General features: G+C 35.7%; 1 protein-coding gene across 1 annotated transcript in view; it reads left to right on the top strand.

Moving 5' to 3' along the window:
* Positions 1-771: 771 nt before the first annotated feature.
* The window catches only part of LOC136026346 (spectrin beta chain, non-erythrocytic 1-like), a gene marked incomplete in the record, with an annotated part of 229,939 nt that continues 214,598 nt past the window's right edge, over positions 772-16,112 (top strand). The window contains 1 exon segment of the mRNA XM_065702858.1: positions 772-2,325.

The following is a 16,112-nucleotide window of genomic DNA, read 5'->3' as shown; positions in this document are numbered from 1 at the left end:
CCTAAAGGGGGGGGGGGTAGAAGAAAAAGATCCGGAGGGAGGGTGTTTGCCCTCCGATCACTTTTGATTCTTAAAAAACTGGAACTTTCTATTTTCAACTAGAGCACGCTGACTCTGCACTTGCAATTTATTGAACAAATATACACTTGAATGAGGGTCCTCCCTTACATGATTTTCTAACACCAAGGCAAAATGCCAAAAACCAACACAATGTCTACAAAAGGCACAACTGACAAATAAATTCTTTTATAATGGTAAATATACAACACCTATGTGAAAGCATATTCTACTAAAAAAAAGAATAGGTTAATGATTAAATATTGATAATCATCACACCTTCCTCGAGCCTTTATGAGTTTTAGTGGATATTTAAAAGACGTTCCTTTGGCGCAGTGTAATATTTGTGACGGCTATTCCTGACCACACGAGTCGTTTGATATAGGTGCGGTGTTAGAATAATTGCTTATCGGAATTCCGGTTTTTACGTCCTTCGTAAAGGTTATAGCTGTACATATTATTTTCTGGACCTCGAGATAAATATAGGTTGGAAGCTTAGTACATTCTTCGATGTGTTTTTTATTGTGCTGTTTATTATGATTAGTTTCAGCATAGGCCTTAGAAGAGCATTATCAGGCAGCTAAGAGGCATATCATTTTGAATCGCTTTTGATTTTGTAGAATATTGGTAGTATTATTGACAAAATTTTGGTAAAATAGAGGAATTTCAGATAATTTTTCCCCATGGGAAAGCGAGCACTGCCATAAGAGTAGTGATAAATAAACGAATGATAGATGAAAACACGCAGGAAAGTTGATGGCTAAAAGGATATTAGCCATCCTTTATTAACAATTTTTATCCCAGTCATAGATAACTAACCCTAATTGCTTTCTATTCAGTCTGCTGTGGTGATTATTTTTTTCGTCCTTCGAAAACTTCTGGTTTCTAACGCGCTTTGTAAAAAAAAAAAAAATGAACACTCTTAAATATGAGGGGTATTAGGGCAACTAATCAAGGGTGTTAACTTTAAGGAGATGGGGTGTTAAAAAGTGTTAAGGTTAATGTCAAATGTAATAGTCTAGCCTGTTATTTTTTTCAGATTGGTGCGTACTTTGTCTTTTGTCTGGGGCTCTGGAGCGGGGGTGTCAGCTGATAAATACTGCACATATCCATATAAGAAAAAACGGATTTGCTATTTTTACCTTTTTTTATTCCTTGAGAATTTTATATTTCCGAAGGAGGTTTTCCTGCGCCTACCTAACCAGATTAATAATTTATCAACCAGGGTAAATTATCGGAAAAAGCAATATTGCAGACTCGAGTGCGTGGAAGAAGGGGATCTAAGGGTCATGCTCCTTCAAAATGTCAGGATTTTTGCGTTTCATTTTTTCCACGCGCATCAAATATTTCTGTTAAGATAATATATCTTATTTAAGATATCTAAGACATCTTATTTATTAAGACTGGTCAAATCATTGTTTCGGTGAGTTGGCCCTTTTCTGAAGGAGTTCTCCTTATACGCCTGTGATATATTTTTGTTTTCCAAAAGCTTTGTCGTGCAATACTTTTTTCGAATTATCGAAGTTGTTTTAAATTCATGTTTTAATTCTGTGTGTTTTTTTGTATTTACTTTGATGAAAATGGTTTACCCGAACTCATTACAGACAGTTTTTTTTTCCACCAGTTTCTGTGTTTCCAATTTAAGAACCTACTGCAACAATTTTTGAAAAAAGAAACGCGACAGAATTGAAAATTTGGTCTCAAAAGTCAAGGGTAATTTGTGGGGTTAAGACTCTGCCCTTCTGGAATCTAAGAAATTCCAGAAGAATGTTGTTTCTTTGCTATACAGTGGCTGGTAAGGGGCCTTTTTCACAGTTCTACCAGAAATCAGCTGAATTCCCACTGAAACGGAATCTTGGCCTTGGCTTTATGGGCAGTTTTCCCAATTAAGATTCAAATACTCACCAAATATGTGATAATGAGAAGAATTTCATGAAAGCTAGGTAAAACAGATTTGTGAGTTTCTCGTATTATGAAAGCGACAAAGCCATCAAGACGATTTGGTTTCCTTTGTTTCTCCGATTTTTTATTTACGCGCATGGAGCTCGCCGGTCAAAGGGATAATATAAGCGGAGTGAATTTTAATTTCTCCTTATTTCCGCGCAGCTAGAAGCGGCCGGCGTGAAACCCTTGAGGTTATTTGGCAAAATTCATCTGGTAGTTTGCTTATTACATCTTTCAGGTGAACTTTGAAATGGATTGAAATTGTGAATTTATGGATATCTCTATGCTATTTTTATCTGATACTCGAATTAGATTCGCGAATATGTAAGATGGCTTTCCTTATTTTGATACGACCTTTATTACGAGGCATTAAGAAAAGGGCAACCCCCAATGCAGGCAATGATCTCTGTACGATTTAATGCTGCCCCATACTTCCAGTTGAAAAAACTTGTTATTTAATTTCTGATCTTTTTTTCAAAAAAATATCGATTATTTCAAAGTTAAGTGATTATTATATTCCGAAAGAGCATAAAAAAAGATATTGGGTGGTATGCTCACTTAAATTGTAGCTCAGCGATGGAAAGGCCTCCACTTTTACCCTACTCTTTTGTTGCCACAGTGCTTAGGCTTTGTCATATTTGGGATCTTGGCTTGAGATCACCATGTTGTTAAGGCAGTGGTTCCCAAACTATGGGTCACGACCCACCGGTGGGTCGCGAGCGAATAATGAGTTGGTCGCGGTCGCGAGCATTAATATTGGTAATGCTCAGATTCCCTTGTGGCGAGTAGTGCAACTTAATTGTTCTAATTGAAATGAAAAAAATACAATTGTTACCAATATGAATGAAAGACTGTTGATATAAGAAACACGACTTAGATAATTTTTTTTAATACTTATGCTTCATAGCCACACCTGCAAGTTTTTTTTAAAAGTTATTTCAATGGGAAGGATGTATTTGTTTCCAATTTTTCTTTATTGCAGTTTCCTGTCTCCGGCGAGGGCTTCGGTTCTATATCCGACTTTGCAGTAAAAAAAAACAAAAAACGATCTAGTTCATCAGAAGTTAAAGAATACAAAAAAAAGGTTCTTTTGTCGTATAGCCGCCACACTCAAGATCTTGTATCGCGAACATGAGACAATAACCGGTTTTCATGGTTTTTATTGCCCGCTCATCATTGCGAAATATATTTGAACTCATATTTACGTCTATCATGGAGTGTTTATCCCCCGATGGCTTTAGAAAATACGTCTCAAAAGTTTCCTAAAATGGGGAAAGAACTGAATTGCCTTCCCATCGAAAATAATTAGCTTAATCTTTGATCTGGTTGCAAATCCCTCCCCACTCTACGTAAGACATTTCCGCTGTTTTGTCTGATTAAATAAAAAAAAAAACAAGTTTTTTTAAAATAAAAGTAAAGAGCGACATTAAAACTTAAAACGAACAGAAATTACTCCGTATATGAAAGGGGCTTTTCCTCCTCAACGCCTCCCTCTTTACGCTAAAGTTTGACTCTTTCTCATAAGTTTACTTCTTAAAGCAGTAAAAAAAAAACAGTAAAACAGTAAACTTCTACAATTAGGTTCTCTGATACGCTGAATCTGATGGTGTGATTTCCGCTAAGATTGTATGACTTTTAGGGGGTGTTTTCCCCTATTTTCTAAAACTGGACAAATTTTCTCAGGCTCGTAACTTTTGATAAGTAAGACTAATCTTGATGAAAGTTATATATTTAAAATCAGCATTAAAATGCGATTCTTTTGATGTAGCTATTGATATCGAAATTCCATTTTTTAGAGTTCGGTTCCTATTGAGCCGGGTCGCTCCTTACTACAGTTCGTTACCACGAACTGTTTGATTTATTCTGATCAAAATAATAGACCTAAACGGGGTAAAATTGGTGCAAACAGTATTACTGGCTTTCGTATAAAGTGAATATACCACTCGATGCCTTTTTTAATGCCGTTTACAAATATAATAATCTTTTCTACCGCAAATTCAGATTTAAGCACTTTTTTATCTCTTAAAAATGACCTATATATGGGGTCATTACAAATCTGTAATAGTTTAGAAACAAATTTGGGCTATATATTTGCACATCAGGGGGTGGGGGTAAAGCATAGCATATATTAAATACGTAAACTAACCATTGCTGTTTTTTTATGTGTTTGTGCTGTCGCACTGGTGATTTCTCTTCTCATTAAAATTCGATGTGCACACACATTAAAAAAAAAAAAAAAAAAAAAATACAGCAATGGTTAGTTTACGTATTTAACATATGCTATGCTTTACCCCCACCCCCCTGATGTGAAATATATAGCCCAAATTTGTTTCTAAACTATTACAGATTTGTAATGACCCCATATATACGTCATTTTTAAGAGGTCAAGAGGTCAAAAAGTGCTTAAATCTTAATTTGCGGTAGAAGCGATTATTATATTTGTAAACAGCATTTAAAAAGGCATCGAGTGGTATATTCACTTTATATGAAAGCCAGTGATACTGTTCGCACCAATTTTACCCGAAACGGCACCTCCATATGAATGTTTATCTTCTCACATGTTTGTAAAACTTTTGAATCTACAAGTGGATATTTGAATATTGTTTGCACATTGGGTAGTACCGTAAATATTTATTCTTTAATCTAAATCCTGCTTTGGCTAAGCTATGTCACAGGCTTTACCAACGCCCTAGAAAAAAAAAGAAAAAAAAAATGTGTAGCTTTTACCACGAATATCGTATGAAATCTGCATCTTAGGCAGTCTACAAGACAAATTAAATTAAAACATCTCTTATTCATAAGCTATTAATCACTCTGTATAACACGTGATTAGCTGAAACGGATGAAATGAATTAGCCTTATTTAGAAAGCTTTTTGCCGTTTTCTTGATAATAGCTTTCAGTAAGACGATTAAAACTCCAGTTTGTTTTTCAATGTGTCAATTGACAGGATGAAACAGAATCCTAACATGTGTTTTCCCTGCATGGGGCTTTCATATAGACAGTTTGAATTCCAGCACTATCCAGAGTGTTTAAAAGTGTTATAGACTTCTCTCATTTAAACCCTCCGGCTGTAGTTCTTTTATAGGGTAAGTGGTACATTTTTCATTCTTTTGGTATGTTGTTTTCGGAATTTTATTTCACATAGACTAATAATAAGGTTTACAAAAAATTATTGAATTTCCATTTTTGGCCCTTTAACCCTAAACACAGGGAGACGCATCTTCATGTGAAGCAAGTGAGGCGCTTGCTAGGGTAAAATACCTAATCTTTTGCATGAGAGAAGGGAGGGCTGCATGGGGGACAAAGGAAGGTAGGGTTGCTTGCAATCTATTGCATGAGATAAAGTGGCATTTGTGATGTAGGATGAGCTCAAATAGCCTCCAATGCGGTCCTTTCGCTAACTAAGAGTATACCTCTTTGCCTAGTAAATGTTTAAAGATTAGAAACATCTAAAAGTAAATCATTAACGAAATATGGAAATTACAACCTTAATACCAAAAACGAACAGAAAAACTAATTTTTATTTCTAAACGAGACATACGACGCTAATCAAAATGACGCTGAAACTTGAAACGAGTGGAATTTATTCAAAAATATCAAGGATTTGGTGCCTCCTTGGGCCCCTGTGTATTGAACCTTTGTGTCTGTCGTCTGAGAGGCTCTTTTGATTGCTCTAAACACGTGAGTCCTTGATGTCCTTGAAAGAATCCTGATATATGAATTTTGAATGAATTGTTACACTTAATCAGAAAGAAAAGAAAGTGAAATTTGGAAAGGCTAGAAATAAAAACACGATTTTGATATTTGAAAATTACAGAAGGAAAGATTTACAAGAGGCTGAAGACTTAAGGAAAGAAGTTATTGTATAGGCTTTGGATGTTTCTTCGACTTAAACTATTTTGCGTAATAGAATTTTGCCTATCACAAAGCCCTACAACGTCTCTATCTACAAACTGATAAAAGTTCTACCATCGATGTCGCAGCGCTCTACAAGTATATGGGTTACCCTCATATGAGGCAATTTCCAATATAGTCTGTGCAATGGTCAAAGTGACAAGATTAACTCGTTGTACTATTCGCCTTGGCTTGGAAGCTTGTAAACTGGATGATTTGTGCAAAAGTTTCATCCGTCTTTCTCATATGAATTTTCTCCCCAATATAAGTCAACCACAGAAGGTCACCTTTCTAAAGACGATGATCGTTTTTAAGAGGTGTTTCTGTCTGTTTCATAAATTTAATAATTATTAGTTCTAATGGCGTATCATCAATATTGTTGATGCAACAGCTTTGGATATTGCTTTAAGAATTATTAAATAAAAAAAACAAGTTTTTTCAACTGAAAGTAAGGAGCGACATTAAAACTTAAAACGAACAGAAATTACTTCGTATATGAAAGGGGCTGCTTCCTCATCAGCGCCCCGCTCTTTACGCTAAAGTTTGACTCTTTCTCTCAACTCTTCTTTTTAAAACAGTAAAAAACTTTAGCGTAAAGAGCGCGGCGTTGATGAGGAAGCAGCCCCTTTCATATACGAAGTAATTTCTGTTCGTTTTAAGTTTTAATGTCGCTCCTTACTTTCAGTTGAAAAAACTTGTTTTTTTTATTTAATTTCTGAACGTTTTTGAATCAATGTATTTTTTGATTTTGGCTCTCCGCAGAGAAATAATTATAACGAAATTTGCATATTTTTTTTGGGGGGGGGGGGGGCTAAATGGCTTTCTCATAATTTTGATCGAATGATTTTGAGAAAAAAAGAGCGGGGGAGGAAGCCTAGTTGCCCTCCAATTTTTTGGTTAATAAAAAAGGCAACTAGAACTTTTAATTTTTTACGAATCTTTTTATTAGTAAAAGATATACGTAACTTATAAACTAGCTTACGTAAATAATTTTTTATTCTCATCTTTTTATTACACATATGAGAGGGTTCGCCCCCTCGTCAGTACCTCTCTATTTACACTAAATCTTAAATTTTGGCCCAATTCATTAAGAATGACCCCTGAATCACAAAAGCCGTAGAATAAATAGTTGACATTACTAAAAATACTTTAGCGTAAAGAGCGAGCGTAAAGAGCCTCCCCCCCGTATTAGGAGGAGGTGAGCCCCTCATATGGGTAATAATTTCTGTTCGTTTTAAGTTTTAATGCTGCTCCTTACTTCCAGCTGAAAAAACCTTTTTCATATTTATTTTTTCATTTTTTTTTTAAAAATAATGCTAGTAAATCCTGCGCTCCCTTCATGGAAATTTTCTTCCCCCATGACAAATTCCTCGATGGAAAGTTCCCCCAGTATATCCCCCTCTTTTCAACCCCTCCCCCCAACCAAAAAATCCTCCTGAAAACACCTGTACACTTCCCAATAACCATTACTATATGTAAGCACTGGTCAAAGTTTGTAACTTGTAGCCCCTCCCACGAGGACTGTGGAGGAGTAAGTCGTCCCCAAAGACATAGTTATAAGGTTTTTCGACTATGCTGAATAAAATGGCTATCTCAGAATTTTGATCCGGTGACTTTGGGAAAATAATTAGCGTGGGAGGGGGCCTTGGTGCCCTCCAATTTTTTGGTCACTTAAAAAGGGCACTAGAACTTTTTGTTTCCGTTAGAAAGAGTTCTCTTGCAACATTCTAGGACAACTGGGTCGATACGATCGCCCCTGGGGAAAAAAACAAACAAATAAACACGCATCCGTGATCTGCCTTCTGGCAAAAAATACAAAATTCCACATTTCTGTAGATAGGAGCTTGAAACTTTTACAGTAGGGTTCTCTGATACGCTGAATCTGGTGGTGTAATTTTCGTTAAGATTCTATGACTTTTAGGGGGTGTTTCCCCCTATTTTCTAAAATCAGACAAATTTTCTCAGGCTCGTAACTTTTGGTGCGTAAGACTAAACTTGATTAAACTTATATATTTAAAATCAGCATTAAAATGCGATTCTTTTGATGTAGCTATTGGTATTAAAATTCCATTTTTTAGAGTTTTGGTTTCTATTGAGCCGGGTCGCTCCTTACTACAGTTCGTTATCACGAACTGTTTGATACATTTTGCGTGTTTTTTTTAACTGGTTTTGCAGCTTAAATTGTAGTATCAGGTACTTGAAAAACTAGGTTGATCTGAAGTTCTTACTCCTGAAGAACGGAATGACCGAACTACTAATTTGCCTATAACAACGCTGCTTCTCTGTATCAGTTCTACTGTTGTCAGTCTCGGGTTTATGTGTTGTGATAATATACCCGAACAAAGTTTTGTAATTTGAACAGTGAATTATTTTTTCCCAACATTTCAGTTTGAAACGTGTAAATCATAGAACCGGAATCATGGCAATAAGCTTTTTGCCGGATGCTTGAGCTTACTCCTCAAAGCCAAAAATCGAGAGGATATGAAGATCTTCTGTATTCGAGGTTTTTGAAATAACTTTTTGCTATACAGTATTATTCTGGTTCTATTTTTCAAAAGTAACTTCAGCTGATGATGCCAATAAAAAAAAAATAGCGTTAAATCTACTGTTTCAATTCTTGGGTTCTTAGACAGGGACGTAATTTCGCCGCAATCTTGGAAGCGGGGGAGGGGGGGCAATGTCGAAAGTAAGTTATACTTCATAGTTACATACCATACCATAGTTACAGTTTTTGATAAAAAAAAAGCCTATATGACCTTGAATGAATGACCTTGCGTTTTTCCTTTATTTCGTCGTCATGCAAATACTACATAAGTCGGAACTTGAAATGACATGATATTGTTTTTAAAAGTTTATTTCACCATTATTTTGTTTTAAGTATTATCCTCTAGTACTTCACCTTCATATCTAGCCTATTGCTAGTTTCAACAGCAAGAAATGAAAACAACCTAGCATCGATTGTTTTTAATTTCAAGAAATTGTGCCTTGAATCTTTGCTCTGATTGGGCAACCATAAAAATTACAGTGGGAAGTTGAACGTAGCTCAACTCGCCAAATGTAATCGTGTGTAATTTTAATTTTATCCACAAGTGGTACTATGATGTGGCTCGTGTATTAAAGTTTAGCATATAGAGTTTTGAAATCTTTAATCTGAAAGGATATTATATCAAGGTTAAATTAATAACTTCTGTTTAAAGATACGCTCTTTCAGAAAATTGTAGAGCTCAATTTAGGTCACATGTGTTTTTTGTCTTTCCTTCTTACTTTGGACTTGATAGAAACGCGTAACAGCAAATCGATACGCGTTGTTCGTTGCAGCATTATAGAAGAAAGTAAAGGACTAGTGGCAATTTCCTACCAAGATGCACGTCATTGGATGTTGACATATGCTTTTAGTTCCTTTTCTGGGTTTTGTTTACAACTTCCCTGCTAAGTTTAAGCCTTCTAGGGTCTTAAATCCTGCGTCCTGTCAGGCACAAAGTATACTTTTTCGCAAAAGTAAAGAAAACCCTCCCGCTTCAATAACTACTATTACTACTGCAATAGATAGATAGATGAGTGTATTTTAAAGCGATCATCATAAAACGCTTAAATGAAACACTGCATCAACCTAATATTAGTACTTAATACTTGAAAAAAAGGTCATTGAAAAGAACAATATGATATCAGTGTTATGTTGTGCCGATTCACTAGTAAACGTTACTTCTCAATCCCCTTCTTTATGAAGCCAGTCTCCCACGGAATTCCAAGAATTATATAATTTTTTATGATCTTATCCCTGCCCGATTTAACCCCATCGTAAGCCATGCAGGAAAATTATTGTTGGAATTTGATCTTTAGCCACCTGTGCCATCTAACCCGTTCTTTCATAATACACATACTTCTGTAAATTTCTTAATAATCAAGTTTTTGATGAGCGAATAATAGCAGATAGATTTCAAAATTTTTTTCTCACGGTTGTTAGTCAAGGTGATCAGCGATAGTTGTTTGCAAAGTTAGTAGCCAGTTCTAAGGCACAGGAATTTGTAGATGCATTATGTCATCTACTGACTAACGAGTAGTTACAGCAAACATTAAGGTTTATATGTACATTTGTTTCGAAAAACTTTAGTATTCTTTAGGGATTTTTCTTTGTTTAAGTAGCCTACCTCTTGCTTTAAACTTGTATTTGTTCTTTCTCACGGATTAAGCTGTTTGCAATAAGCAGCTTTTGTAGATCTTTTTTTTTTAAGTGCCCAACCATACAAAGATTGGACTAACACTGGGCTAATACTATTTTTTGAAATAAGTTGAATTTCAGCCACCCCATAATCTGCGTTTTGCTTGCTAAAGTTATATCTAGTTATATCTATGCCGAGTTATATCTAGCCAAAACCGAAGTTTCAAATCGAATTAAACACTAAATAGTGGCCACTACCATTAATTAATAATGGTTTTCTGGCTTGTTTAGTCTGAATCTCGTTCGTAAAATTTTATTGCGAATGAGAATTTAATTATTGACATTTCTTTAGTTTATCATAGCCATTAGTTTGTCTAATACATCGTATTATTTGACTTGGTGTGTGGTTAAGCACCAACTCTTATGTTTGAGGTTCAATTGACCTCTCTATGGCTGGGGAGTGGGTGTATCTGAATGCTCAAAAAGCTAATTTTGGGCACACACATTCCATTATTTAGCGGAGGTCCCTCAAAAACGTCGATGGAGGGGAGAATTTTTCCCCTAATCTCCTTTCATTCTAAGAAATGTTTTTGAACTAAGCCCGCAATATGTGTTCTGGGTTGGATTGCTCCGTTACAACAGAAATATATGAAGTATAATGTATAATTTTGCATTCATATGCTTTCCTATATGGAAGGGGGGCGGGAGGGTGAGACTGGCTTCTTCTAGACGCAGGACTTTTTCACAAAAGCCCCCTTGGAAAGTGTTAATACCTTGAGCCTAAATCCTCCGGAAAATATTTCAAATGGCCTGTCTTTGTGTAGACAATTTTCGTTCTCGAAGCATTGTTATCCAAAAATGAACTTAAAAGTTAATAAAACGGATGGAGGGGATTGTCAGCCTCCTTAGATTCATGAGAGCACTGGATCAAACAGTTCGTGATAATGAACTGAAGAAAAGAGAATCGAAATTGTATCCTGACTCTAAACATGCACAAATCGTTATCTTAGATTGACGTAAGTTTAGAAAAGAGGGTAAACATCCCTAAAAAGAGGTGTTATTTGGGTGAAAACCTAAAAAAGTTAATACTTACAAAAATACTAAATTTGGTATTTTTATCCGAAAGTTTGATGAATGTTTTTTTTTTCAGTGGTAGTCTTACCCAACAGTGGTCGCCAATGATGAAAAGACGGCTTAAAATACATACTTTGTGTCTAAATAAACATAATTTTGATTACTTTTCTCTTCAAGCTCCTAATAGTTTTCAGTTGGGTTTCAGGATTTAGATAGAATGAAAGTATGGCTCTTTATAAATAAATAGATTTTGACTATGCATTACCCTGACCCTCCTCCCCGCATCCCCAATGGATCAAAAACAGCAAAAATGTCTGAATCTTGGACAAATTCAACCGGTCCATCAATAAGTTACAAATGTTTTACGCACAAGCAGTTTGCAGATGAAATGCTCGCATGCCACGTAGGCGGTTAGCGTTTGATTCCCGTTAGGCGTTTTTTTTTGTCCTTGATTTTGGCAGTTTTGTTGTTTTTTATCCATGGGGGAGAGAGGAGGCAACCCATTTTCAAAGTACCACCTTGATAAATACTCTCTTCCATGTAGTTATAGAACAGCTTCTTGTAAAGTTTGATGATGCAGAGCTCTTCAACACACTAGTAAATAATAGCAAGACTAGTAGGTTACGCTCATGAGAAACCCTGTAAGACGGGGTACTAGAACTTTATATTTCCGTTTGAATGAACTGTCTGTTCATAATTCAGGACCGTTGGCTCAATATAACTACCACTGAAAAAAAAAAAAAAAAAACGCATCCATGGAGAGAACGAAAAGTAACAACATTGCCTCCCAGATTTTGAAAAATATATCTTGCTTCTCTCTGTATTTTCGTGGATTGGTATCCCCTAATGCCTTAAAAAGTGTATTTTTAGTGAAAATTTTTAAACTTTTTAAGACACGCTTCAGCTTAATGTGGAGGGGAACTTAGCCTCTGACGTCCTTTCATTTGAAGGATTTTTTTTTCTAAGAGTCCAACATGGGTGCTGGAGCGGTGACAGCTCCCCTCTTATTGTTGTAATGGTAGTTTTAAACGAGAAATGTGAGAAATTATCAAACTATGTTTAAACTCATCAAATCATATGACAAAGAAGTTTGACTTTTGTGTAAAGAGCGAGGGGTGATTGCCCCTTATGTAGAAAAATACTGTTTCATTTGGACGTTAAAAAACATTTAAAATTACTATTTTTTTTAAAATTGTTATGCAGAAGTTAAAAGGGTGCTTTTTAAATATTCCACCCCGCTCAAGAATTTTCGTCTGTATGATCTGAGAAAAAGCGGTTTGTGTGTCTGCAGTAGGTTAGAATTAGCTTGGTCTCATTGAGAATAAATGCGACTCTGGTATATTGTTATTAAATATTTAATATATAGAGGTGATTATGTTAGGCATTTAACGTAATGGGATCTGTGCGGGCTGCTTTCCATAATTCTATATTGTAGTTTCCATAATTTTGTTTCTAAAGTATTATATTTTTATTATATTTCGGCATATTCCATTAGGATTGACCTAACTTCACTTCTAGGGTGGGGTCGGGATACTTAACAAATACCTTTGCCCCCAATTATAGGCCTTACTAGGCCTAGTTTTTCGAGCTTGTCTCCTCATGGGCCAATGTCATATATACATATATATGTGATTAATAAATAAATGAACTTGAACCGTTGAAAGTGGTTTAGGGGAATGGGGCGAAAGGAGCCTTACTACTATATGTACAATAAACCTGAACATGGGATTATAAAAAAATGAAAGGAAAGAGCGGCATTAGAAGTTAAAACCATAATAAATTTGTTTCTAAATGAGTGGGGTTGCCACCTTCCCTTCCACGCTCTGTGCACCAAAGTTTGACTTTTCCCTTAACACTTGAAGAGCGAATGCTCTAACAAGAGCAATGTGACCAAAAGTTTTATTTTTCATAACCAATTGATAATGGAAGGGTTTATGGATTTACATTTGTCAGTAAAATTTTAAGTTTGGATGTTCCGAAAGAAAGACACTAAATAAAACAATTTTAATTCCCCAATGATTCTATTTGCTGCACTCTAAACTACTTTCAGTGACTCGAGCTTTAGCATAAAAAGTGGGAGGCTGAGAGGGGGAAAGCTCCCCTCGTAAACATGATTATTTCTGTTCGTTTTAAGTTTCAATATCTTTCTTTAAATCCTTGTGGTTTTTGTAATCTAGTCTTATCATCAGTACCACGTTTTTTTGGCTGATGTTTCCACCTGGATGGGATGCGGGTGGGATGATTGCCTTTTAGAAGTTTCCTCGTTAAAATTTTTTGGTATGTTTGTTGTTCGGAATCTATCAAATTCCAAGATTGAATGATTGATTGCTGAAAAGGGTTCTAATTTGAATTATTTATGATCCTTGGACTTATGTATTATGGTTTATAGGCTTACCTATCTTGTGGTATTTTTCGTTGTTGACTATTAGTAAATCTTACTGGTTGGTTTTTTCTTTCGCATAGACAAATAAAGTTATAATGGACTACAACCTTGGTCTATTTTTGCCAGGTCCACTGCGCTTTTCTTCCAAGTCACAAGTAGAGCTCTTCTAAGGCTTCTGTCCTAAAGCTGTCTAAGCTTTTTAATTTCGGTCTAAGCTGCTATAGTAACAATTATGGCGCCAATGTTGTAGACAATTCTAATTCTGTGTTTTCATTCAACGGATGGCTGTGGGTGTTTTAGCTGCTCGTGCATTTAATATTTCAGGGGCAGTTTTTTTTTTAGATAGTTCATTTTGATTTTAGTTTCCATTTCAGTTTTCATTTTGATTTTAGGGCTAATTTTGGTACCTGAAAATTTTTTCAGTTGATTGTTTCTTTTATAATTCAACTGAGCGTTTCACAATTCTGAGTTAGATGTATGTTGCGTAGTAATCAGCCCCGTTGTAATACCACCGGATGACATTCAAGATCACTAGCACCAGTTGAAGAAGGCACACTTGCCTCTCCTTCCTTCAACATTTTTACCGCCAGTAGACTATGAAAAATGCCAACTTTACTGGTATTTTCATTGGGAAAAAAGACGGAATTGCTCCCTCCTCTAGATTTTGAAAAATGGACTCCCTCTCCATTTGAGTGAATTGACTCATATTTTTGAATTGAGGTACGGGATGTACATGGAGAGGGTTGCTCTATCTTCCCCTTCCCCGTTAGGCATGTACATAGATTAGGCTCCTTTGAACCAGGATTAATTGAGATCTAAAGTTTTTTTTGTAATTTTTCCAAAATGAAATTCATATTTAACTCTAAATAACCTTTTTGTGTGTCCTCTCTCCTCTCTCCCCAAAAATATTCCCCTTCATTCCATGAAATAACTTATTTTGTACCTAACTAAATACTGTCATTGTCAATCGAACCAAATAATTTGGAAACTTCTAAATTTTGAAAAAATGTTCTTTTTATATACATTTAGAAACGTAATCAGATTTCTTTGAAAAATCAGAAGCAAAAACTTTGATAAGAGCTCAAGTCATCATAGATTGTGATAAAAATGGGTTTCATGTGAAAGTGAACAGCAACTTCAAGACTTACGATAAACAAAAACTATCTTGTGTAGGATATGGGCTGGTGCCTCACTAAGCTGCCTCTCTTTGTGCTATATTTCACCGTCCCCTATTAAGAGAACGCTCGATGCCTGCAATGTGCTGAAACTTAGCTTGAAAGTAAGGGGATGGGTATTGAGACTGCATAGGATCATTTCTATTCGTTGCAAGTCTTAACGCTGTGCTGTACTTTCATATGAAAGAAGTTAGTTTCTATAAGTGTTTCCGTTTGAATGAACCCTTCATCGGTATTCTACGACCGCTAACTCAATACAATTACCCCAGAAGAAAATAAGCAAAGGATTCCCACTTTGTTAAGGATACCTCCTCTTTCTATCTAAACTCTGCAAATTTTTTCTATGCCAATGATTTTTATTAAGCAGCTTTAAATATAATGCATTTCAAACAGTTCGTGGTAACGAACTGTAGTAAGGAGCGACCCGGCTCAATAGTAACCGAAACTCTAAAAAATGGAACTTTGATACCAATAGTTACATCAAAAGAATCGCATTTTAATGCTGATTTTAAATATATAAGTTTCATCAAGTTTAGTCTCACCCATCAAAAGTTACGAGCCTGAGAAAATTTGCCTCATTTTAGAAAATAGGGGGAAACATCCCCTAAAGGTCATACAATCTTAACGAAAATCACACCATCAGATTCAGCGTATCAGAAAACCCTAATGTAGAAGTTTCAAGCTCCTATCTACAAAAATGTGGAATTTCGCATTTTTTGCCAGAAGACAGGTCACAGATGTGTGTTTATTTGTTTTTTTGTTTTTTTTTTTGTTGTTTTTATTTTCCCAGGGGTGTTCGTATCGACTGAGTGGTCCTAGAATGTCGCGAGAGGGCTCATTCTAACTGAAATTGAAAGTTCTAGTGCCCTTTTTAAGTGACCAAAAAAATCGGAGGACACCTAGGCCCCCTCCCACGCTCATTTTTTCCCAAAAGTCACTGGATCAAAATTCTGAGATAGCCATTTTATTCACCATAGTTGAAAAACCTAATAACTATGTCTTTAGGGACGACTTACTCCCCCGCAGTCCCCGTTGGAGGGGCTGCAAGTTACAAACTTTGTACAGACGTTTTCAGGGGAATTTTTCGGGTTTAGGGGGGACAGTTGAGGGGAGGGGTTACGTGGGAGGATATTTCCGCGGAGGAACTTCTCATGGGGGAAGAGAATTTCAATGAAGGGGGCGCAGGATTTTCGAGCATTATTTGAAAAAACAATGAAAAAATAAATATGAAAAGTTTTTTCTACTGAAAGTGAGGAGCAGCATTAAGACTTGAAACGAACAAAAGTTATTACACATATTTACCTCCTCTTTACTTCCTCGTAATACCTCTTTCTTTACGCTAAAGTATTTTTAGTAATTTCAACTATTTATTCACGGCCTTTGTGATTCAGAGGTCATTCTTAAGGAATTGGGACAAAATTTAA

The sequence above is a fragment of the Artemia franciscana genome, chromosome 4 (genome assembly GCF_032884065.1).
Source record: "Artemia franciscana chromosome 4, ASM3288406v1, whole genome shotgun sequence".
NCBI lineage: Eukaryota > Metazoa > Arthropoda > Branchiopoda > Anostraca > Artemiidae > Artemia > Artemia franciscana.
The sequence above is the reverse complement of the archived record's forward strand: the minus strand, read 5'-3'. Positions and strand labels throughout refer to the sequence as shown.